The sequence below is a fragment of the Marmota flaviventris genome, chromosome 13 (assembly GCF_047511675.1).
Source record: "Marmota flaviventris isolate mMarFla1 chromosome 13, mMarFla1.hap1, whole genome shotgun sequence".
Taxonomy (NCBI): domain Eukaryota; kingdom Metazoa; phylum Chordata; class Mammalia; order Rodentia; family Sciuridae; genus Marmota; species Marmota flaviventris.
Genome location: NC_092510.1, coordinates 16,147,091 through 16,172,160, shown reverse-complemented (window position 1 = coordinate 16,172,160; position 25,070 = coordinate 16,147,091). Strand labels below are relative to the sequence as shown.

At 39.2% G+C, this 25,070-nt stretch overlaps 1 protein-coding gene and 1 long non-coding RNA gene across 7 annotated transcripts in view; both read left to right on the top strand.

Moving 5' to 3' along the window:
- LOC114081183 (uncharacterized) overlaps positions 1 to 25,070 on the top strand; it is a 220,761-nt gene that overhangs the window by 67,057 nt on the left and 128,634 nt on the right. The window lies entirely within an intron of this gene.
- Positions 777 to 6,557, top strand: LOC139701550 (uncharacterized). The gene is made up of 2 exons (XR_011704071.1): positions 777 to 1,202; positions 4,596 to 6,557. It is a non-coding gene; the product is annotated as an uncharacterized lncRNA (long non-coding RNA).

The window sequence follows — 25,070 nt, the reverse complement described above, 5'->3', positions numbered from 1 at the left end:
AGGGGTTGATCTTCAATTGAAATGTGAAAGTCAGCTTTATTTTAGAATCTATGGAATGATACCTTATAGTCCTTATTCTGGGATGAAGATGACTATGAGTAGGGATTGAAGGTGAGCATGGGAATGGAAATGAGTATGAGATAGGATCTGGTATTGAATCTTGTTTGAGGAAAGCAATAGGAATGTACATTAGTGAGGGAAAGTGGATGGGACAGAGGCAGTGAGGGAGACCTTTAATCCTCCATTTAGAGGGCAGGAACATTACATATGCCACTGAATAAAACAACAGTGAGATTCTAGGGGGTGACTGCTCCTAGAACCCTGTGGAGTATCCACTATGGACCTTCTGTGTAGCAGGGGAAGACCCCAGAAGATCTGACTACTGTTTTAAGTTTCCTCCCAAAGTCTTCACATATAACAGCTGCCAATGAAGATACAGATGCCTTTATTTAGCTTTAATTTCTTCTGCTTGTCAACAAGTGACTGCAATGAGTTCCTTGAATATCTGCTGGTATTCAAACCACATTTGTCTTGAAAAATTTTCTTCTTCTTTCCCCCCTACACTCTAGCAAGTTGTTCTCTTTGTCTCTCAAATAGTGCCAGAATATTCAAGCCAAAGAAATTAAAGCTACTGGACTCCATGTGCTTGGTATCAGAATCTCCCTGGAGACAAGTCTCAAGTAGTTGGAGAGGAAAATGCTCATGCTGAAAATGAGATGTGGTAATCTTGGGATAACATGTTCCCGGTGGGGGTTAGCCACTGGCAGAATTCTGACATTGTCGTGCTTTAATGATCAGTGCCTTTGAGAGTTGGTTATATAAATATACAAACCAGCAGATATATCCACTAGAGACAAAGTGGTCTTTCATTAGAGAACAGGTTCTTCTTCCTGAGTATGATTTGGTGGGAGACAGGGAAGCAGAAGTTGTTGGAATAGAAAGTGGTTCACTTGGAATTTCAAATCCAAGGGAGGAATCAGCTCTGGGGACTGAGTGGTGAGGGTGAAAGTTGGTTAGCTAAGGGGTGACCTTGTTAGGTGAGGGAATTAAAGGGATAGTGGAAAAGACTGAAGCTTGGTATTTTGTCTACTGTAGGGAATGCTGAGAGTGTGGATGTCAGGATGTTTGACAACTCAGTCATATAAGCTTCAGAAGACAAAGAGACATAGAGGGTGCAGCATAAGGGACTCTTTGGACAGCAGGTAATTGATCTTAGCATTTTCTCACAGAGGGATGCAGATATGATAATTAACAAAATGTGGATGTTAAAGATGCTAGTTCACAGGGTTGCATGAGATAGTAAGTACAAAGCTGTATCTAGAACAAAAACATGGAAAGGAAGGGCCCATTGGCCTGGTTGGGCTGGAACCACCTGAAACCTGCTAAATTCTTCTCATTGTTCCATATCCATAATTTCACAACACACTCTATAACCTTCCTGTTGCTATAGTTGCCCTTCTCAAAACAAGAGAAGGCTGCATTGAATCCTTGGGTACAGCATCCTAAAAAGGGAAGCAGAATAGAAGGGAAATGGTTAATCAATCACTTTATCATAACAGTGAGCAGTTTTCTCCCTTTTTCTGTTCTCTAAACATGTTTTTTTTTGACCTGGAAAGACAGGAAAATGTTTAATTTGTAATGCAGGTAGAAACACAAAGTTCCTTTGTGGAGGAGGAAAAAGACCTCTAGAATGAAAACTATAGAACACTGAGGAAAGAAATTGAAGAAAACCTTAGAAGATGAAAAGACCTCCTATATTCTTGGATATGCAGAAATAATATTGTCAAAATAGCCATATTTCCAAAAGTATTACACAAAGTCAATGCTTCCCCATTAACATACCAGTGACATTCTTCACAGAACTAGAAAAACAGTTCTGAAATTTATATGGAGGAATAAGAGATTCAGAATAGCTAAAGCAGATCTGAGCAAGCTCTTCTTGGCATGAAACCACCATCTGACTCAGTTAGCCCATTCCTTGGTACATATCCAAAAGATCTAAAAATACTATAGAAATGCAGCCACTATATTATATATACTATACTATACTATATTAATGTTTATACCAGCACAGCTCACGATACCCAAGTTATGGAACCAGCCTAGGTGTTCATTAATAGACCAGTGGATAAAGAAAATTCTGGAGGCATCACAATACTGGACCTCAAATTGTAATATAGAGCTATAGTAATAAAAACAGCTTGGTATTTGAAAACAGACATGAAGACCAATAGAACTTCATAGATGGCACAGAGAGAGAACCACATAAATATAGTCATGTGATACTTGACAGATTTGCCAAAAAACATGCATTGAAGAAAGCATGTGGTGCATTAACAAATGGTGCTGGGAAAACTGGATATCTGTATGTACAACATTGAAATTTGATCCCTATCTCTAACCTTGCACAAAAGACAATTTGAAGTGGATCAATGACCTAGGAATTAGACCAGAAACACTACAACTGTTAGAGCAAAATGTGGGCTCAACACATCAACATATTGGCACAGGCAACAACTTCCTTAACAAGACTCTTAAAGCATAAAAAATAAAACCAAGAATTAATAAGTTGGATGGCTTTAAATTAAAAAGCTTCTACCCAGCAAAGGAAACAAAGATGGAAAGAGAGAATCTACAGAATGGGAGAAAATCTTGGCCACCTGCTCCTCAGGGCATTAATATCCAGAATATACAAGTAACTCAAAAAAGTTTAATACCCCCTCCCCGCAAATAACCCAATTAATAAACAGAAACTTCTGAGAAGAAGAAATACAAATGGTCAACAAGTATATGAAAAAATGTTGAACATCTCTATCAATTAGGGAAATGAAAATCAAAACTACATTGAGATTTCATCTCACTCTAGTCAGAATGGCAATTAATAAGAATATAAAAATTACAAATGTTGGTTCGGATGTGGGGAAAAAGTACTCTAATACATTGTTGATAGGACTGTAAATTAGTACAACCACTAAAGGAGTTTGGAGATTCCTCAAAAGACTAGGCATAAAACAACCATACGACCCAATTATCCCACTCCTCAGTATACATCCAAAAGATCTAAAACCATACTATAGGAATGCAGCCACTTAATGTGTATAGCAGTGCATTTCACAGTAGTCAAGCCATGGAACCAGCCTAGGTGTCTATCAACAGACCAATGGAGAAAGAAAATGTGGTATATATACACAGTGGAGTTTTACTTATTTGTAAAGAAGAATAAAATTATGAGATTTGCTGGGAAATGGATGGAACATCATGCTAAATGAAAAAAGTCTGACTCAAGACAGTCAAGGGTTGATTGTTTTCTCTCATATGTGGAAGCTTAACTGAAGTAAGGAGAAGAAAAAAGAGAGGGAAAATCCTATGAAAATAGTAGATCATTGGAGAAGAGGAAGGGAATTCAGGGAAGGGAGAAGGAACTGGAAAAGGGAAGCACAAAAATGTGAAATGAATCTAGCCAAAGTTTTCTTTGTATACTTATATATAAATATAGCACAGTTAATTTCACCATCATGTTTATCCATAAACTATAAATAAATAGAAGAAAGATAAGAAGAGAAAAGAGAATGGGGGTAAGGGGAGGAGCGAGAAAGGGGAAGTACTAGGGACTAAAATGGAGCAAATTATAGTCCATGATTTTAAAATTATGTCAAAATGAACCCAATATAATGGAAAGCTATAATGCACTAATTTAAAAAAAAAAATAGGTCCCTTGGTAGAAGATGCTTTAGAATATCAAAATCTGAAAGCCATGAAAATCCTCTAATAGAGAAGGTCAAATGGCCAATGATAACAACAAATCTCACATATGTATGTGGTTGTGATGCTTGAAAACACCATGTGAATCATGAAGTTAGTGGTTTCCTCACAGATGAGTCTGAGCTCCTAGGAAGTAAAATTTTACTTTATGCATCAGGAGGTAGAAGTTCTGAATCCAAAGCAACCAGGAGTTCTTCCTTGACGTCTCTCATGGCCACCAATTGGGTAGCACCCATTGCCCAGGTCTATTACTGCTTCATGCTCACAGATGGGCAGAGTTGGTACTGAAACACTTTGTGTGACTACCTCCTTGGAAGCCTGTTCTCTGAGAGCTCTGATTCCTGAGAGAGACTAGAAACTGGCATCTTCAGAGATCATTGACCTGGGACTTTATGGAAGGGATAGAAAGGTTTATTTTTAGAAAGCTCAGGTCAAACAGAAAGCAATATGTTTTTTAAATAGTTCATGTTTTTTTCTCATGTTAGCTCTACAATGACACTGAGAGTAAAAAGAATGAGGGCTTGGGATTCACTTTTATTCTCTTTCTAAGAGACTCAGACATTCATTATCCAGAATAATTTGACTCTTCATGTTACATTCCCTCATTTTATTAATTTTAAAAGGTGATCAAATATTTTCAATTTTCTCTTCTTTGAAAAATGCAAAGGAGATTTTTGTCCATGAGATCCATATTTTATGTTCTCTGAGTTCTTAGAATCAAAGGCCAACTATCCTGTTGTGCTTCTAAAGACCTTGAGTCTTGGGGTCAGAACTTGGGCTCCATCCTCTGATCAAAGGCTTTTCAAAGCTAAATACTTCTCTTTTCTTATCAGTCTATCACAAATGGTCATCTGTCTTGGGAACAGGACTCAACAATCAAGTGTTCAGAGACGTTTCCTTAAGAGAATTCAAACTCTCAAACTGAGTCAATGCAGATCCACAGAGTTACTATCTGGGATTTTATGCTGAAACCCTTCACCATATCCAGAAAGATATTCTATGAGCTACAGATGGAAACCTTACTTCTCCCTGAACCTCAACCCCTGCCTTGCATCTTTCCCTGTAGGAGTGTTGTCCTGTTCTTTCCTTATACTTCCCATCTCAGGTGTCTCTTGGGGTCAATGAACTCATTTTGAAATGTATAAGGAGGAATAGGAAAATGAATTATTCTTTAAAAGACTTATGGTTCTATCTCTAACTTTTAAAGATCTTGGAAGTCATCATTGTTCAAAGAAACAAAAAAGTTAACATAATTAAAATAACTTTTACTGGAACCTGTGTTAGTCTGCTTTTCATTGCTGTGACCAAAATACCTGACAAAACTTAGTGAAGGGAAACTTATTTTGGCTCATGGTTTCAGAGGCTTAGTCCACTGTTGGCTTGTTCTGTTGCTGTGGGCCCAAGGTGAGGCAGAACTTCACATGGGAAGGTTCTAGTAGAGGAAAGCTGCTTACCTCATAGAGGCCAAGGAGGAGGGGCAGCTCTGAGTTATTTACCTGATTGATGTCTCTCTGTTTCCACGATACGGGGAAACAGATTCATCTTTGGGTAGCACAGACAGGAGGAGGAACCCCACTACACACAGGAAGTTTAGGATAGGAACACTCATGGAGTTAAGCTGGAGCTCAGCCATGCTGCAGTGAAGCTCCTCAGACAAAGAAGGTAGCTTGCATTACCAGAAACTGTACACTTGGCATGCATGTTCTAGACCACAGTTTCAGACCCACATCACAGAGCTTTAGCACAAGACACCAGAGGTTTTTGAGAGGGAGGGGGGCAACCTATGGGAGATGAACCCATCCCTGTCCCTTCCCCATCATCTAGCCCTACTGATCTGTCCACCTCCCTGGTGCCCTTTAGATTCCTCCATCCTGCCACAACTCCACACTCTCACTAGCCCTTATATTCACCTCACTGAAATGTTCTCTTATTCCACCTGCTACCTAGATATTATAAAGGAGACTTTTACTGCTTGCTGATTTCTTATTGGATCCTAGTCCATCTCTGAAAGTCCGATGTACTGGGGGACTTACTCCTTCAAGATTTACTGTATTCTCAAACACAGCTTCCCATATACACAATATTTTGTTTATCTGTAGAAAAGCAGAAATACATTCAGCAGGAGCTCACTGCCTTCTCTCATATTTCCTCTTACCAAAAGCTTTTAGAAAGCAGAGTATCCTGCACCAAAGAATAGAAACCAAGATGAAGAGGGAGACAGGATGTGGCATACCCATGGCAAACATCTTGAACATGTTTTATTTTATTTTTTGGTACCAGGGATTGAACCCAGGGGTTATTAACTACTGATCCCTTTTTGTTTTTATTTTGACATAGAGTCTCACTAAGTTGCTTAGGGCCTTGCTAAGTTACTGAGACTGGCTTTGAACTTGTGACCTTTCTGCCTCAGCCTCCCTAGTGGGATGATAGGTGTGCATCACTATGACTGGCTTCAACATCTTTTAGAAGTTTTACTTTCCTGAATCTCTTTTAGGATATTTTGCTCAAAGGCTCTCAAATGTTGGCCTGCCCTACCCTGCTGCTTCCTTATTTTGTCTATCAAACCCCCTCCCTTTCTCCCAACACATTTTACTTCTGACTCAATTTCAGAGAACAATTGTGCTGGACCCTAACCCATGCTACCAGTCCCAATCCTGATTTGGGTAGAAGGCTTCTCTGTAGTGTCATTTTACCTCTAATGAGCACATTTGAAATTTATGTAGGAAAGCCTTTGCTTTGAATCGCAGCTATGGTATTAATTCCTCCATGAAATAAAAACCTGAATAAAACATGAATTTTTCCCCTCTGTTTTCTTTTTGCCAAAATATATATTGACTCTTACATACTTTTTAAAACAAGATATCTATTCTACTAATGGTGTATATGTGTTTGTTTTATCTCCCCATGTTAGCCAGATGTTCAACATGTATAATAACCCTTATAGCTTTGTTATTTAGATTATAAACAGCTGAAATTAAACCCTGTGCCATTTCCTGACATGGCTTGCCTATGTTCCCACACTGAATCTGATGAATCTGCCTTGGTCACAGAACCTGATCTTTTCCTTTCCATATGATGAGTTACCAGTAATGACAGCCCCTGTCTTTGCCTGTCTTCTCCTGCATGCACAGCTTCTCCATTGTCTCCACCCCAAACAAGACCAGCTTTAGGCCTCCCTCCTTTTTTTGGCCTCAGGAGGTATCTCTGTTCAGAAAAATACCTCCACATAGCCTTACATCTCTGGCATTGTTTCTTCTTTATAACATATTTGTCTCTGACAGCCCAGTCCTTGAGGTCTTTAGGATTCTCAAATGCAGAAGCATCTTTTAATATCTGAGGAATATGAGCCCCATAAAAATTTCCATTAGAGTATATATGTATATTATTTCAAACTGGCTTTGACATAAAAAAAGGAAAGCTGGGAAATTGTTCCAGACTAAGGGAGATTAAACACGCATAACAACTAAATACAATATGAGATTCTACACTGAATCTTGTATTGGAGATTTTAAAAATAATAAATCTACAAAGTATACTACTGGATGAGTTCACAAATATGGATTATGAGTGAGAAATGTTTAAAATTTTATGCCATGTTAAATTTACTGAAGAGGAGAGTTGAGTATGTTCTTTTCTTAAGAAATACATAATGAAATATTCAGGGTGGAAGTGCATGATGGATGAAATGTATTCTCAAATATTCAGGAATGTATGTGTGCATATGTGAGTAGGTGAGTTGTGGGGGAGGGAGAAAGAAAAGATCACAGATAGGTCAAAAGGTTAACAACAGATAAATCTGGCTAAAGGGAGTCAAGGTGCTTACCCTTAGCAACTTTTTTTTCCAATTTTAATTACTTTCAAATAAATGCATTTTAAAAAAATGGTCCACTGACTATGTCAATCTTAGCTTAGGCTAACCGTTGAGAAGTTTGGCTTTATTTCCTGCAGCTGCCTCCACCACACTTAACTCTTATTAGTATGCAATGTCAACTTAAAATCTTCTTTCCACTTTTTAAGAAGCTAACATTTCAACAGGATTTTTGAGAAATATTAAAGAAAAAAGCTTTTTTTTTATTATATAAAAACAATGACAAAATTTCAAGGAACCATGTAATTCTTAGATTTTTTTCCTTTCTAATCTGGTGCCATCATGTGTCTTGTGGGGGTTTGTGGTGAAAATTTGTTTGCAATTTACTTTTCTGCTTTTCTAAGATACTTAACTCTCTTTCACAGGGTTTTCAGCTCCCCAAACATGTTGACCCCCTTTTAAAATTTGTTTTAATTAGTTATACATGACAGTAGAATGCACTTATATACTTTGATATATCATACATAGATGGGATATAATTTCTCATTTTTCTGAGTATACATATTATAGAATCACATTGGTCATACAGTCACATACATACATACAGTAATAATGTCTGTTTCATTCTACTATTTTTCTTATCCCCACATCCCCTGCCTTCCCCTCCTTTCACTTCCCTCTACCTAATCTAAGGTAACGTTATTTTTTTTTGCATTACAATTCTTAATACACGTAAATACCACACTTTGTGAATTTCTGTTTGTATATAAAGTATGTCAACATCCAATTCAAGTCTTCATACATGTACTTTGTATAATGATGACCATCACATTCCACCATTCTTCCCTATGTAGGATTCATCTATTCCTCCCATGCTCTCCCTCCCTATCCCACTATGAGTCAGCTTCCCTATATCAGAGAAAACATTCGGTATTTGCTTTTTGGGGATTGGCTGACTTCACTTAGCATTTTCTTCTCCAATGCCATCCATTTACCTGAAAATGCCATCGTTTTGTTTTTTTTTTAAAGCTGAGTAAAATTCCACTGTGTATATATGCCACATTTTGTTTAATCCATTCATCCACTGAAGAACATCTAGGTTGGCTCCACAGTTTTGCTCTTGTGAATTGTGCTGCTATAAACATTGATGTGACTGTGTCCCTGTAGTATGCTGTTTTTAAGTCCTTTGGGTACAGTCTGAGGAGAGGAATAGCTGGGCATGTTGACCCTTTTTGTAATCCTCTTTTTCTTTCTCTCTTCCCAGCCCCCTGTCTCAGGGATTGAACCCAGCCGTTCGCTACCAATGAGCTACATCCCCAGCCTTTTATTTTTTTTTTATTTTGAGACAGGGTCTTGCTAACTTGTTCAAGCTGGTCTTGAACTTGTAGTCCTCCTGCCTCAGCCTCCCAAATTGCAGGGATTACAGGGTGCACCACCATAACTGGCTTCCTATCCCTCTTTTGTCATCTGGAAACAATCTTTAAAGATCCTTTACTGTTTTAAAAATTTTATTGAAATATAGTTCACATACCATAAAATTCACCAACTTAAAGTATGTAATACAATGATTTTTAGTATGATCATTAGAGTTGTGCATCTATCACCAGGGTCAATTTTAAAATATTTTCAGAATTTCAATGTCTCCCACCATTTATCTATTACTCTTCTTGCACATTTTCCCCTTGACTCTGTGCAACCATTAATCTATGTTCTGTCTCTGTACATCTCCCTAATTTGGACATTTAATTGCCTCATATATGATCAGGACATCACTATCCATCCATGTTCTACCATGTATCAATAGTTTTCTTTTCACATTTAACCCACATTGTACTATGTATGAATACTTTTGTTATTGAATAAAATTCCATTATATGGACATACCACATTTTGTCTATCCATTCATTGGTTTATGGATTTTTGTGTTTTTTCCACTTTTTGGATGTTATGAGTAATCCTGTGCATATGCATGCATAAGTTACTATGTGAATATATAATATCATTTCTCCTGGGAATATACATAGGAGTAGAATTACTAGGTTGTGGGTCAATTGTGTTGGTCATCTTGAAGAAATGACAGACTATCTTCCAAAAGTATTACACTTTTGCATTCCAACCAGCAATGAATAAAACTTTCTAATTTCTCCACATATTCTCACATACTTCCTGATAGTCATTCTAGCCATCCTAGCAGGTGTGAAGAGTTATCTAATGATTTTGATTTGCATTTCCCTGATGACTCATGATGTTGAGCATTTTGTTATATAATCTGTTACAAAATGGCATTGAGGGAAAGAGATGAAATAAATATATTTGGTTTGCTGGATTAAATGGAAACAATCACTGTCAATGAGTGACAAGAATTGTTTTCTTGTAAATAGTTTTTATCCAGAGGTTCAATTTTTTATGCCTATACTTGTTTCATGTGATAGTTTCTATGTGATTAAGGAATTGACATATTGTACACTTAATTTATAAGATTACTGTTATAGTGAGGAATTTGCCTAATCGACTTCTCAGGGTTGAATAAAGGAGAAGAATGCATTGTCAAAATCCATAAATCTGTTTTTCATAGCTAATGAAAAAAAAATAAAGACCAGTTTATTAACACACCTGTACATGGACAGGTATGTTCTTAATGTGCTATCAAAAGACTGTGAGAACATTGAAAAAGGATACACAGCTTATCATTTGGAATGAATAATGAGATAGTTAAATGCGCTTGCTTCATAGTGTAAAAGTGGGGTGCATCACAGATGCCAAATTGATAATTACACAAAAGTTGAGTGGTAGCTATAAGAATGGTTATGTGGGTCTATCTGCTTTTGTATATCTTTAAACATTTTTGTAATAAAAAGCTTTTAAAAAGTAACATATTAATTTCCATATGACAAGAGGGAGGAGCCAATAAGAATTGCTGGCAAGGATGTGTTTAGTCCATAAACTGGAGTTGAGCTGTTCCTCAATATAGATACTTCAGGAATTAATTTCAGGTTAGGCCCTTGGAAGAAAATTTCTTTCTGTATAACAGGAAGAAATATAAAATGGGGGGAGGATGCATAGAGTATTATTTTAAAGTTTATTAATGCAAATTCCATGTGATGGCTTCTAGTACCTCTATGAACTGTGAGTCTAGAACATTGACTCAACAAGTAGAGATGACCCCACTTTGAAGAAAGTGTAGAGAGTTGGAATAAATGTGTCATGAGAGAATGGACTAAGGAATAGTGACCTAAGCTTCATGAGGTTTGTTTATTGAGAGTAAGTATACCATAATTATTTGGGGAATAAGTAAGTGAATTATTTCCACATAGTACGGGACCAACTATGACTTCACTGTGGTGACAGTAAACCTGTTAGATTGAATCCAGTAGTGATCCATCACTTATAGGAAGGCATCCATGGGAAAAGCAGAGAGATGGGATTTTCCCAGACAAGGAGGATTAAATGTATGGGATGAGGTTCAGTTGGTGTAGAGCTTTATTAATGTTGGTTACTTGATAGACAATTCTATGATGAAGAGGGAGGGAATGAAGACCTTTGTGGATAGAATGAGAAATGGAAAAATTTTTGACACCTCAGAATTTAAGAGCATAAACTAGGAGGATAGGGGGATGGTTCTGTTTTCTCAGATGGAGATGTTTTTCTGGTGATAAATTCTATAAGTGTGTCAATAATTAAACTGGACCAAAGGTTAGAATCCTAAGGTAGGACAATAAGGATCAAAGACCAGTTTATTAACTAGTCCATACATGGTGATTTTCCAGTTCCTCTACCAACTCCTTATCTGTTTATCCCAGGGACTCCACAAAATCTGTATGCCTTCTGCAACTCTGAGCTTTGAACACTGCTTTGAATTCTGACAAAGAAGATACTCTAGTTAGATTAAAAGGAAGATGTGGTAGACAGCTTTTTGTTTTGATTTTGCCAACCAGAATTCACAATTTTTCCTGGAAAACCTATTCAAATATCCCCTAGGAAACTCACTCAATTTTGAGACTCAGTCTGTGCAAGAGGAATCACCTTCCTTCCAGACAACTACTGTAAAAGTAGGTATGTGTGTAGTCTTGAACAAAAAAAAAGCATTCCATAAAGGTCTGTGGTAAGCAGGTGAAAATCTGTAAACCTGGTGCATACTTCAGCATTCACTGTGGGATCAGGAGCTCAAAGTGATCTGAGAGATATATCATGGCTCCATCTAGCCCAGGTAGATCAATGGTGGCATTCTCATCCTCATAAGGGCAATATTTTGCATATTGTTATAAGCATGGGTAGAAAGAATGTACCAATGGCACTTTCCCTGAAGGTAAGGATGATATGTCTGTATTCAACCAATCAGCTGTCTTCTTGTAAAGAAGAGCCCCATGTTTACTTCTGCCAGTACAACGTAAGCTCTGCAGTACCCTAAAAAGCCTCAGAGAAATGCTGACAGAATCACACTGGGAAATGCAAGAAGATGCCAGGGTCAGGATGTGGGAATGATGGGGCATAAACCTCTCTTCCACCAACAATGTCATTCTTTACTCTCTGTGCATGTTTTTCTTACTTTCCCACTCACCCTAAGATATCTCTTCATTACTCTTAGCTTTATTTTACCCTAATTGATATTCTTAACACTGACAGTTGTAGGCAGGGACAGCAGAGACCCCTTTACTCTACAAAACCATCAACAACAGTCCAGGCAGGCAGATTGAAGAAATATTCAGGAAGAGGGACCATTTGCCTTAGGTGATTTTCCAGTAAGGGAACCTCAATGGCAAGATAACAGTATGCTTCTAAAATACGTTACCATGCCCACGTGACAGGTTCTTAAGCAGCACCTCCTCTTTTCCCAGATGTTCTGTTAGCTTGCTTGAATCCACTTTGGCAAAGCCCTAAATGCCCCCAGGAAAGGGTCACGCACCAGTGACAGGCTGATTGGTGACAAATTTTATTTAAAAAATGACTAAGTCATTTTATTCTAAGAAAATGTACTTCTCTCTTCTTGATAAATGAGGGGGGAAAATGGACTGCCATACAATGCCATTAAGGCAAAGCTAAGAGGTTGGAAACTGCCACCTCCTCCAACTTCATAAGGGAGGGGAGGGGATTCAGGGGCAGGTAACATACCTTCAAGAAGAGCTCTAGGGAACTTGTCACCTTGCAGAAGCAAATACAGGCAAGGGTTAAACTGATTTTTTTCTTTCTGTAACCACAACCAATGGGGTACCCCCAAACCATGCATTCAACACAATACAAAGAAAAGAAAACTCTTGTAAGAACATTTATTGAGGACATTCAGTATTTCCATCAGGGATAATTATTATAGGAAATATTCCTTCTTGCAAATGGTAGATAAGAATTTTCTCTTTGCAAAGTAGGGAATAATAACCAAAATGGCTTCAGCACAGAAAGGGGCAACCAGAGACAACTGGCCTACTTGATGCCCACAGGTGAGACTTGAATAACTCTTTGGATCCCTGTGGGGCATGGAGTTGATCCTTGTTACTTTAGAGCAAGGAGCCTTGTCATTGAAGGGATGCACCTGGACAAACTCTGCCTGGACCTCCAGTCCTGCCTTGGGCTGAGTGTTCCAGACTTAACAGGGGGCAAATGTGGCTCTTGGGGGCAGGTGACATTGATTCCATGCTGGTGCCCACGTTTCTCCCCCAGGACCTTTTCACTGTCTCTCATGATTCTGGGGTTGTCAGTATTCCCAATAAAGGCAGCTCTCCTTTGGACTAGGCCTCTGCCCTGCACAGGTGATGATGGGGAGCTGCACTTTTCCAGGGAATCTTCTTGCCTTTTATATTAGGATAAAGCCATTGAAAAAAGTACTTCATCTGGTTTCTGAGGCTTTCAGGAGGAGCTGGTCCCTTCAGTGACTGGGCTGAGCAGGACTTGCTCCCAAGTGTCTGCTCTAATGTACTGTCTTGAGGGTGGTGGCTCCTCCTTCTGGGTTGGCATGTGCCCAACCCTGCATCCCCTCCACCAAACTTGCGTGTTTTGAGTCCTGGAGGGGTCATTGTCTTAGCAGTTGCTGGGCAGTTCTTATCTTGGCCTTTGTGGAAGTCAAGCTTAGGGACCCAGGATCCCTGCCCATGCTTCATGCTCTGTGTATTGTCCAGGTGGACATGCAGGACCTGGGAAACTGCCATGTTCTTTCAGGCAGCACCCTGGTCATGTTTAAGGAAGGTCTTGGAAGTCAAGCTATTTGAAACAAGGGGTATACCATTGCTATGGCCTTGCTTCTGGCTAGGTTCCCCCTTCTTCATTTTAGCCCTTAACTCACCAAGCAATGGATTGTTAAGGTGTGACAATCCAGAGTCTCTAACAACTGGTATTTTGGGGGAATTTTCAGGAGTATAGACATCTGACACTGGGGAGCTTTCTGGCTTTCTGGTTGTCAAGACACTGGGAGGTTGTGACTGACAAGCATAGAGCTCCTGTGCCTTCAATGTCTCCCTGGATTTCTCAGATATCTTGGACATGGAAGAACTTCCCCAGGGCAACCTATTGCCCTGAGGCCTTGCTACACTGTAGCTGGAACTCAGTCTCTTAAGTCCTGTTTCCTGAGGTCCAACCCCAGCTTGCCTCATGGGCAGCTTTGGGCTGCATTTATTGGCTGCTACAGGTAGTTTCTGATAAGCTTTTCCTATGATGCTCTGTGTCTGGGGCAGAAGAGATGGTTTGCCATCCTTTATTCTGCGAAGGTCCTCTACATGCTCATGCTTGATCTCAAAGACTGTTTGTGTCAGGATCGCCTGTTCTTTCTTGACCACGATTGAGGTGGCAAGGAGAGGACGATCTAGACTTTGAGTTGCATTTTTGGTTTTCTCTTTGTCTCCATGAAAAGCATTAGATCTTCCTCCATGGGTCTTGGACATGCTCTGTTTAGAATCCCCCCCAGAAATACGGGTGTCAGAAAAAGGAAACTTGGAGTGAGAAAAGGAGTGATATGAATCTTTTTCATTAAAGATCTCTAGGGATTCCTGAACCCTGTTGGGAAGGCCATATATCAACCTCTTATGAAACAGTGTAATGTGGTCTTCCATCATCTTCTTGCCAGCATCGAGGAAGGAAATAGCCTGTGTAGTATTGACAGAGCTGTCCGTCCTGGTTGGTGCCAAAGGTTTGTGACTCGTTTGTCTGGTGGATTTCTCAGTTGCAAGCAATGCCAATTTGATAGATTGCCATGATCTATGCACAGTGCCAGGAATCTGACCCTCACTGATTTCCTGAAACTTCTTGCTCAGGTGGGAGTTCAAGGCATTTTCAAGTTGTTTCTGTAGTGAATTCACCATTGAGGTACTTGGAGTTCCACCTGATGGACTCTGCAAGTGACATTCTAGGTCCTTCCTTGAGGAAGACCCCAGAACATTATCTCGGTCACCCAGAACATGTCGATTTTGCTCAACCTTGTTACCATCTCTCTGTGCCTTCCTCACTCTTATCTTTAGAGGAAGCATTCCTGAGCTCAGTTCATGGAGGTTTCTGGGTTCGCTCGAGCCCCCCTTATTTATATCTTTGGTGCTCTGACTCTTATCCAAAGACTTTCTTGAGAGCCCATGACTGCTCTTTGACCCAGAGGTCTCAGGAATTTTATCCAGAGGACGCATCAGTGACAGGGATGCATAGACACTGCAGGGCAGGCCCCACAAGTGTTGGATATGCCTCTTTCGAAGGTGGTGGTCTAGTTTCTTCTGAAGATCATCTGAGAGGGGATAATTTCCAGGAAGGATGGAGATTGCAACATGAGCTTTGGAGGATGGGTTAACCAACACAATGTTGGGAGCTGGAGGACAAAAGTCCTCCTGGGATTTGTGGACCACAGAGGGTAAACCCCACAGACTTTCTTGTGATTTTTGTGTCACATTGTATTCCAGGTCCTGAATTTCAGATGGCACCAGAGATAGGGCCTCATTCTTGTGTCCAAGATCACGCACTCCACAGATCCTAAACTGGTTTTTAGGAGGTGACAGAATTGGGAGTGGGGATTGAGGCTGAAGCTGGGTCTGGGAATGTTCAGGAGTGAGATATTGGGGCTGAGGTTGGGAAGAGGTCTTGGGCAAGGGTTGAGGTTGGCTCGCCGGCAGGAACACAGGTGGGGTATAGAGAAGGACTGGGGATTTGTGGGCTGTGGAGTCATTGGATGCTGTATTGAAGCAGACAAAGGCTGAGGAATAATCACCTGAAGCTGGTACACTAGGGCTCAGGGACTTGGGGTGTAGAGATGGGACACCATAGAAAAGCTGGGTGTAGTTTTTCTGTAAATGGTCCTCAAAGCTCTTAGGATAAGGGGACTGCTGATCCACCTGTGGTTCCTCTGATTTGCCTTTTTCGTTCTGTGAAAGAAGAGAGATGGCCGAGTCCTGCTGATCAGCAACTGACTCTGACCTTTTCTCTGAAGAAAATCCTCGGTAATTGGGCTGATGTTGTTTTGGAAAAGATTCTGCTTTCTTTTCCTTTTCTTTCCACTTGAGGACATCACCCCTCTTTTTGATTTGTCTCTCCAGGCATGTCAGGACAGCAGGGGGCAGAAACCAGATATTATGAGTCTCCACACAGTAAGCTACAGTGCCTCCCCCAGATAAGTTCTCAGAACGGAGGGCAAGAAATTGCTGTTTTACACCATCTTGTGCCAAATTGGAAGACAGCACATTCTTGGCAGGGGCCTCTGTGCTGGAATGGTCCATGCTTCCAACTGGAACAGAAGTGGACAAGCCAGCAAGACTGCTCACCACAGGCAGAGTGGCATCTTGTGGTAGAAGAGTGTCTGTTTCCTGAGTGGGATGTGGTTGGGGAGAGGGGAGGGAAAGTGATGGGGGTGGTAAAGGGTCTTCTGTGGCCTTGGAGTCCAAGGGAGTAAGAGGCTCTGGTGGCAGAGAGTCACTCAACGGGGAAGGTGAGAGAAGGTCAGCTGAGGGCATGACCATGTTAGGGGAAATAGAGAATGAGGAAGATGGAGAAAGCTTCAACAGAGAGGCTGGCAATAGTTCCCCTCCTGGGACTGAGGAGAGAGCAGGGAATTTGGAAGGTGATGATTTTCTCACATAACCTGTGGAATCCAAAGGTGTCTGAATACTTGCAACACCTTCCAAGGGTGCCAGAGATAGCAGATAACTGACCTCATTAAACATCTTACAGAGTTTGTCTGTATGTAACAGTTGCTGCAAGTTGTCTCTATCCTGATGTTGGCCCAGGGGGCTGTAAGGGACACAAAGTACAAAGCTGTAACAAGGACCATACAGGAAAAGGAGGTCTGCAGTCCTGTGGGTGAAACCTCCTATCCCCTTCACATTGCCCATATCCTTCACCTCATAACACACTCTTTAGCACTTCCCAAGGCCTTCACTCACATACCTGTTGCTAGGGCTCCCCCTCCCTGTGAGAAGGCCATGCTGTACTGAATCTCTGGGGAATGCATAGAACATGTGAGAAAGGGACTAGGAATGAAGGAAAAAAAATGGGTAATCACCTTGTTATAACAGAAAACAGCTTCTTCAACTCCTGTGTTTCTCTCTGCCTCGTTCTCGGACCTGGAAAACCAGGACAGTGGGTTATACATAAGGAATGTTTGTACATAGTGATCACACAGGGATCCCTTTATAGGAAAAGCTTATTAATATCCAGGTTGGAAACCCCCAAGAATTTTGAAGACAAAGTCCAACTGGAGCAATAATCATTAAGAATGCTTTTATGTGTGTGGCTTCAGTGATGAAGTTCTTCACATATTTAATCCCATTAGAGGCTCTGAACCAGCAGGTATAAGCATTGAATTCTGCAATTTCCTCAGAGATGGGTCTGATCACTCAGTAAATAAAAGTACATTGCACAATGTCAGGAAAAAGAAGTTCTGACTTCAAAGCAACCTGTAATCCTGCTTCAACCTCACATAGTCACCTATTAAGCAGCACCCATTGCCCATGTCCATCACTACTTATTACCAGGATGAGAACAGTAGGGACCCTGAGGATGTGTAAAGTCCCACTGTCTCTCTCCTTTGAGGCTCTGTTTCCTGAGAGAGACTGTGGTTAGTATCAGATCAGGCTAGGCAGGCAGCAACCAAAGTTGGCAGATTTAAAAGGGCCACTGAACAGGCTTTATTGAGATATCACTCCCGGGCAGAACTGGATCAGACCCACAAAGGGGACATTGGAAGGGTCTGAGGAGAAACTGAGTGGAAGCTCGACCGGACTGGACTTTTATGGGGCTTACAGCAGGAATGGAAGGGCTTGGGACAGGAAAAGGTGTCTCTAGGGTCCCTTGTGATATCTCAATAAAGCCTGTTCAGCGGCCCTTTTAAATCTGCCAACTTTGGTTGCTGCATGCCCAGCCTGATCTGACAGTTAGAAACTGACAGCCTCAGAGTTCTTGGACCTGAGGCTTCATGGAAGACGAATGAAGGGTCACCTTTAGAGTGTTCAGGTCAAATAAGAAGAAGCATACCTTTGAATGTTTCGCTTCTTCTCTTCTTGAATCTCTTCTTTTGCTGAGAACAAACATAATTGAATCAGGGCCTGGGACTCACTTTAATTCTCCTTTTTCTAAGAAACTCAGCTATCCATTCTCTACAATTATTATTACTCTACACTTAATTAATGGAGATTTCTTCCTTCTTTTAACTTTTTAAGGTAATACAATATTTTCAATTTTTCTTCTTTAGAAAGCTTAAGTAAGAGAGCATTTTACTTGAGCTCCACATTCTGACATTCTCAATCAGAAGTCCTCTGCTGAAGGAGATCATAGAATCTGGAGCCAACAGTCACATCTGCCTCCCTCACAGGACCCTATGTTGTGGGGAGAGATCTCAGCCTCCAGCCTCTGATCAGAGGCCTTCAGAGGTCAGCACTGCTGTCCTTAGTAGCCCAACATGTAGGAGGTTTAATGAAGGATAGGTGATATGGGTATGGCACTCAGGATCAAGTGTCTGGAGAGACACTTCTTCTGAGAACCCACCATAAGTAAGGACCGATTACTTTTTGGCATTTTCTCCTGGAACCCTTCACCGAGACCCCAAAATAGTCTGTGAGCTTCAGTTGGAAATCTTAGTCCTCCCTGAGCCCCTGGCCCTGCCTGATCTCTTCCCCTAAAGAGTGAAATTTTATCCTCTATTCCCACTTCCCACCTTACATGTCTCTCTGATCCAACCCAACTCATTTACTAATGTGAGAAGGGAAATGGGAAGCCACAAGAAGAACCCCTGTTGGGGGTCCCTACTTTTGGGATGTTGGGTTTTTCCGAGTGTGTCGAGAAAACACTTTGAACACCAGGTAGCACAGGTGCAGAAGGAGCAACACCACCCCAGTCATAAAGATGCTGCTGGGGACTGTATCCAAATAATCTAAGGCATGGTTCAGCCATGGCTGAATGTTGCTTTCCAGAAAAGAGAGAATATTCTCCATCATCTGAATCGCTCAGTTGCCTGAGGCATCTGAGCCCTGAGGGTGCCTGGGCTTGACTATAACCTCAGGCCTGCATCACAGAGCCTGGTAGAGTCACAAAGGGTTCTGAGCATCTGAGGAAGGTGTGCCCACAGTCCCTTCCTTCCCCGCCCACCAACCAGCAGACCCTGTGTCCAGGCCTGAGGTTCCAATTCCCACTCTACTCTTTCTTTGTAGTATGTATTACTCAAGGGAACGTTCCTGTTTTTTCTGTGATCTAGGCTTTACCTGAGTCCCCCTTACTCTTGGAGCCCTTGACTTGGACCCCACTAATTCCACTACCTTGAAAGTATGCACATTTTCCTTATATGCAGACATTCATATCTCAGGGTCACCTATGTTCTTAAATTCATCTTATCTACAGAATAATTTTATCTTACACTAAGTCATATGTAAAACTTAAAGATCTTTCACATGTACTTAGCTTTTTGAATGTTAAAATAAAAAAAATTTTGAGTTTCAGTCAGCTTTTAATACCTTCAAAAGGAATAAAATCAGAAATATAAAATAAACCTAATTTAAATGTATATAATTAAAACTTCAAGCATGCTTGTAAGATTATATCATTTATTTTTCTGAAGTAGTGAAGCTTAAAAGTATACACAGGTTTTGACATGCTCCATATATACACAGACATATAGACATATCCTTCAACAAATCAGTGTATTTTTTTCATATGTACCAATTATTTCCTCCTTTTATATTTAAATCTTTCACTCATTATATTGATCCATTTCTTTAAATCGACATGAGATATAGACCATCTCACTTCTTCACAGGAATTTCATAACATATGTGACTTCTCAAACCAGGAAGAGGAACAGTATGCTTAGAAATTTATCCCATTGGTCCTTGGGGGCTGGGAGCCACCTAGCCTTTCATATCCTTAGGACAGAACCTAGTCTTGAGCATTTGCACCTGGTTACCCTTATGGGACACATAAAGAGTGCTGAGAAGATTTATGGTGTGTAACCACCGTGCTCATGTCTGAATATCAACTGTGACATTTTATTCTGGCTCTTTTCTGCAGGTTTAAATAATCCCAAATCCTGAATGTTGCCTCCTTTCTTTGCCTCTTTTTCTAATCTCTTTAACTCATGTGAGCTCTCCTCTGAACTGTCTCCTAATTTCTTATGAGTTTCTTAAGCCTGGAAGCCCTCTGTTTTATGAGCATGGCCGACACTCTTCTTTGATCTCTTTTGGCCAGGTAAGAAGCCTCCAAGTCAGGCAAAGCCCTCTTTCAATCAGGCAGGAGCAGGTAGCTGCCTTGAGGATAAAAATCTGCCAAGAGCTGCCACTTCCCTGTCTCTTTGATATGCGAGCTCATTCAAGTTTTTATTTAATAAATTTTTCCTGTTGGAGACCCAGAGACACAGACATCTGTAAGTCACAGGCTCTGCCCTTAAAGAGCTTATGTTAGGACTTTAGAGATAATTCCTACAGAGTTCAAGAGCTGTGCAAATGCAGAGGAGAGGTCCAGTACCCCTCAGCATTTGTTAATTTTCAAAAAAAAAAAAAAATCTGTAGAGTAGATCAGAAATTGTGGGTCCTAACTTCTGAAACACACCGTGCCTTGCTATACCAAGGCTTTTCTGACTGTCTCACCAAATTTCTGATATAAATTAACAGTCCTTTGAGAAAATGGAAAAAAAGAAGAGATTTTCTCTTGTAAAATGATATCATGGACTAGATAAACTTACACATTAATGGGCCTAGAGTTAAAATTAGAGGAAATTTTTGTGAAAGGCTCTTCCCAAAATGCGAATAATATTCATTTTCAGAACCTGGTAGAAATTCCTTCAGAATTTAAAGAAACAATAGAATAGGTACAAATCTATCTATCTATCTATCTATCTATCTATCTATCTATCTATCTATCTATCTATCTATTTCCACCAACCATAAATTCCACTGATAATGAGAGGCAAGTCTTCATTGCACTTATTCTTTTTACGATGACATCAACTATAGATAATATATTTGTTTTTCCAACTTAGAAAGCTTTCCAACTTTCATAACCACACTGTGAAGTAAGCAGGGTAGGTATTATGCCCACTTTCTCATTGAATGAAACTAAAGCTAAGTGGCTTTTCTAGTTCACACAGTAGTAAGCAGCACAATCCCAATAAATTCCTCACATTCCCAATGCATCTATTTTAAACAGTGTTACTAACTAGTTTCTAAAAATACAATATGCTCTAAACCTAAAATTAAAGCAATTACATGGCTAAGAATGCGTACTTTTTTCATTAAATGGTGGTAATTTTTGGGAAAAAAGGAACACTATATTTGGTGCCCTATCACCTCTCATTTTTCTTTTCCACTCTTAGCATTAGTGCCTTTAGAGTTGTTTATATCCCCCTCTGAAATCCTGCTTTGAAGAACTGTATTACATATCACTCCCAGTAAGGCATAAGTAATTAATAAAAGTTAAAATGTTCATTCCTCCCAGGACTACATTTCACACTTCTTTCCAATTCCCATGCCCCCTCCCTTCTTCTCCCTCTCCTTTTCCCCTTTGCCCTATCTAGAGTTCATTTAATCCTCCCATCTCCCTCCCTTGCAGCATATTATAAATCAGCATCCTTAAATCAGTGAAAACATTCAGCATTTGGTTTTCTGGAATTAGCTAACTTTAGTTAGCATTATTTTCTCCAACTCCATCCATTTACCTGCAAATGTCATGATTTTATTCTCTTTTAATGCTGAGTAATATTCCATTGTGTATATACACCGCTTTATCCATTCATCTATTGAAGGGCATCTAGTTTGGTTACAGAGTTTAGCTATTGTGAACTGTGCTGATATAAACATTTATGTGGCTGTGTCCCTGTAAAGTATGCTGTTTTTAAGTCCTTTGGGTATAGACTGAGAAGTGGGATAGCTAGGTCAAATGGTGGTTTTATTCCAAATTTTCCAAGGATTCTCCATACTGCTTTCCATAGGGGCTGCACCAATTTGCAGTCCCACCAGCAATGTATGAGTGTGCCTTTTTCCCCACATCCTCGACAACTCTTATTATTGTTTATATTCTTAATAGCTGCCATTCTGACTGGAGTGAGATGAAATCTTAGTTTTAATTTGCATTACTCTAATGGCTAGAGATGTTGAACAATTTTTTTCATATATTTGTTGATTGATTTCATTTCATCATCTGAGAAGTGTCTGTTCATTTCCTTGGCCCATTTATTGGTTGTGTTATTTGTTTTTTTGGTGTTAAGATTTTTGAGTTCTTCATATATCCTAGATATTAGTGCTCTATCTGATGTGCATGTGGTAAAAATTTGTTCCCAGGCTCTCTGTCTTACTGATTGTTTTGTTGTTGTTGTTGTTGAGAAGAAGCTTTTTAGTTTGAATCCATCCCATTTATTGATTCTTTATATTAATTCGTGTGCTATAGGAGTCTTATTAAGGAAGTCAAGGTCCAATATGACATGATGGAGATTGGAGCCTACTTTTTCTTCTAATAGGTGCAGTGTCTCTGGTTTAATTCCTAGGTTCTCAATCCACTTTGAATTGAGTTTTGTGCATGGTGAGAGATAGTGGTTTAATTTCATTTTGTTGCATATGGATTTCCAGTTTTCCCAGCACCATTTGTTGAAGAGGCTATCTTTTCTCCAATGAATTTTTTGGTGCCTTTGTCTAATATAAGACAATTGTAATTTTGTGGGTTAGTCTCTGTGTCCTCTATTCTGTACCATTGGTCTACCAGTCTGTTTTGGTGCCAATACCATGCTATGTTTGTTACTATTGCTCTGTAGTATAGTTTAAGGTCTGGTATAATGATGCCATCTGCTTCACTTTTCTTGCTAAGGATTGATTTAGCTATTCTGGGGCTCTTATTTTTCTAGATGAATTTCATGACTGCTTTTTTATTTCTATAATGAATGTCATTGGGATTTTGATTGTAATTACATTAAATCTGTATAGTACTTTTGGTGGTGTGGTCATTTTGACAATATTAATTCCTCCTATTCAAGAACAAGGTAGATCTTTCCATATTCTAAAGTCTTCTTTAATTTCTTTCATTAGCATTCTGTAATCTTCATTATATGGATCTTTCACCTCTTTTCTTAAGTTGATTCCCAAGTATTTTATTTTTTCTGAGGTTATTGTAAATGGGGTAGTTTTCCTTATTTCCTTTCTGAGGATTTGTCACTGAAATACAGAAATGCATTTGATTTATTGGTGTTGATTTTATATTCTGCTACTTTGCTGAATTCATTTACTAGTTCTAGAAGTTTTCTGGTGGGAATTTTAGGGTCTTCTAGGTATAGAATCATTTCATCAACAAATAGTGCCAACTTGAGTTTTTCTATTCCTATGTGTATCACTTTAATTTCTTTCATTTGTCTAATTGCTCTGGCCAGTGTTTCAAGAACTATGTTAAATAGAAGTGATGAAAGTAGGCACCCCTATCTTCTTCCAGGTTTTAGAGGGAATGCCTTCAATTTTTCTCCATTTAGAATGATGTTTACCTGGGGCTTAGCATAGATAGCCTTTATGATGTTGAGCCGTGTGCCTGTTATCCCTAATTTTTTTGAGTGTTGTGAACATGAAGCAGTGCTCTAATTTGTCAAATGCTTTTTCTGCATCTGTTGAGATGATCATATAGTTCTTATCATTAAGTTTATTGATGTCATGGATCACATTTATTGATTTTCTTATGTTGAACCAAACTTGCATCCCTTTGATATGTTTTGTATTTTATTATGTTTTTGTATTTGATTTGCCAGAATTTTATTGAGAATTTGTGCATCTAACTTCATTAGAGATATTGGTCAGAAGTTTTCTTTCTTTAATGTGTCTTTGCCTGGTTTTGGAATCAGGATGATATTGGACTAATAGAATGAGTTTGGAATTTTTGCCTCTTTTTCTATTTCCTGAAGTAATTTGAAGAGTATTGCTATTAGTTCTTCTTTAAAGGTCTTGTAGAACTCAGCTGTGTATCCATTTGGTCCTGGGCTTTTCTTGGTTGGTAGGCTTCTGATGGCATCTTCAATTTAATCACTTGAAACTGACCTGTTTTAATTGTGTATATCTTCCTGATTCAATTTGGGCAAATCATATGACTCTAGAAATTTGTCAATGCCTTTGATATTTGCTATTTTATTGGAGTGTAAGTTTTCAAAATAATTTCTAATTATCTTCTGTATTTCTGTAGTGTCTGTTGTGATATTTTCTTTTACGTCATGTGCATTAGTAATTTGAGTTTTCTCTCTCCTTGTCTTTGTTAGCATGCCTAAGTGTTTGTCAATTTTATTTATTTTTGCAAATAACCAACTTTTTGTTCTGTCAATTTTTTCAATTGTTTCTTTTGTTTCAATTTCATTGATTTCAGCTCTGATTTTAATTATTTCCTGTCTTCTGATGCTTTTGGTGTTTATATGTTCTTCTTTTTCTAGGGTTTGAGATGTAATATTAGGACATTTATTTGTTGAATTTTTCTTCTTTGAAGGAATGAACTCCATGAAATGAACTTTCCTTTTAGTAATGCCTTCATAATGTCCCAGAGATTTCAATATGTTGAATCTGTGTTCTTATTCACCTCTAAAATTTTTCTAATATCCTCCTTGATGTCTTCTGCAACCCATTGTTCACTCAGTAACATATTATTTAGTCTCCAGATGTTGGAGTGAATTTTATTTCTTATTTTATCATTGATTTATAATTTCATTCCATTATTATTTGATAGAACGCAGGGCAGTATCTCTATATTTTTTATATTTGCTAAGAGTTGCTTTGTGGCATAGTATATGGTCTATTTTAGAGAAGGATCCATGTGATGCTGAGAAGAAATTGTATTCTCCCATTGAAGGATGAAATATTCTATATATGTCAGTTAAGTCTAAGTTATTGATTGTATTATTGAGTTCTATAGCTTCTTTGTGCAGCTTTTGTTTGGAAGATCTATCTAGTGATGAAAGAGGTTTGTTAAAGACACCCAAAATTATTGTGTTGTGGTCTGTTTGACTCTTGAACTTCAGTTTGTTTGATGAATGTGGACACTCAATAGTTTGGAGCATATATATTTATAATTGTTAGGTCTTGTTGGTGTATGGTTCCCTTTAGTATAT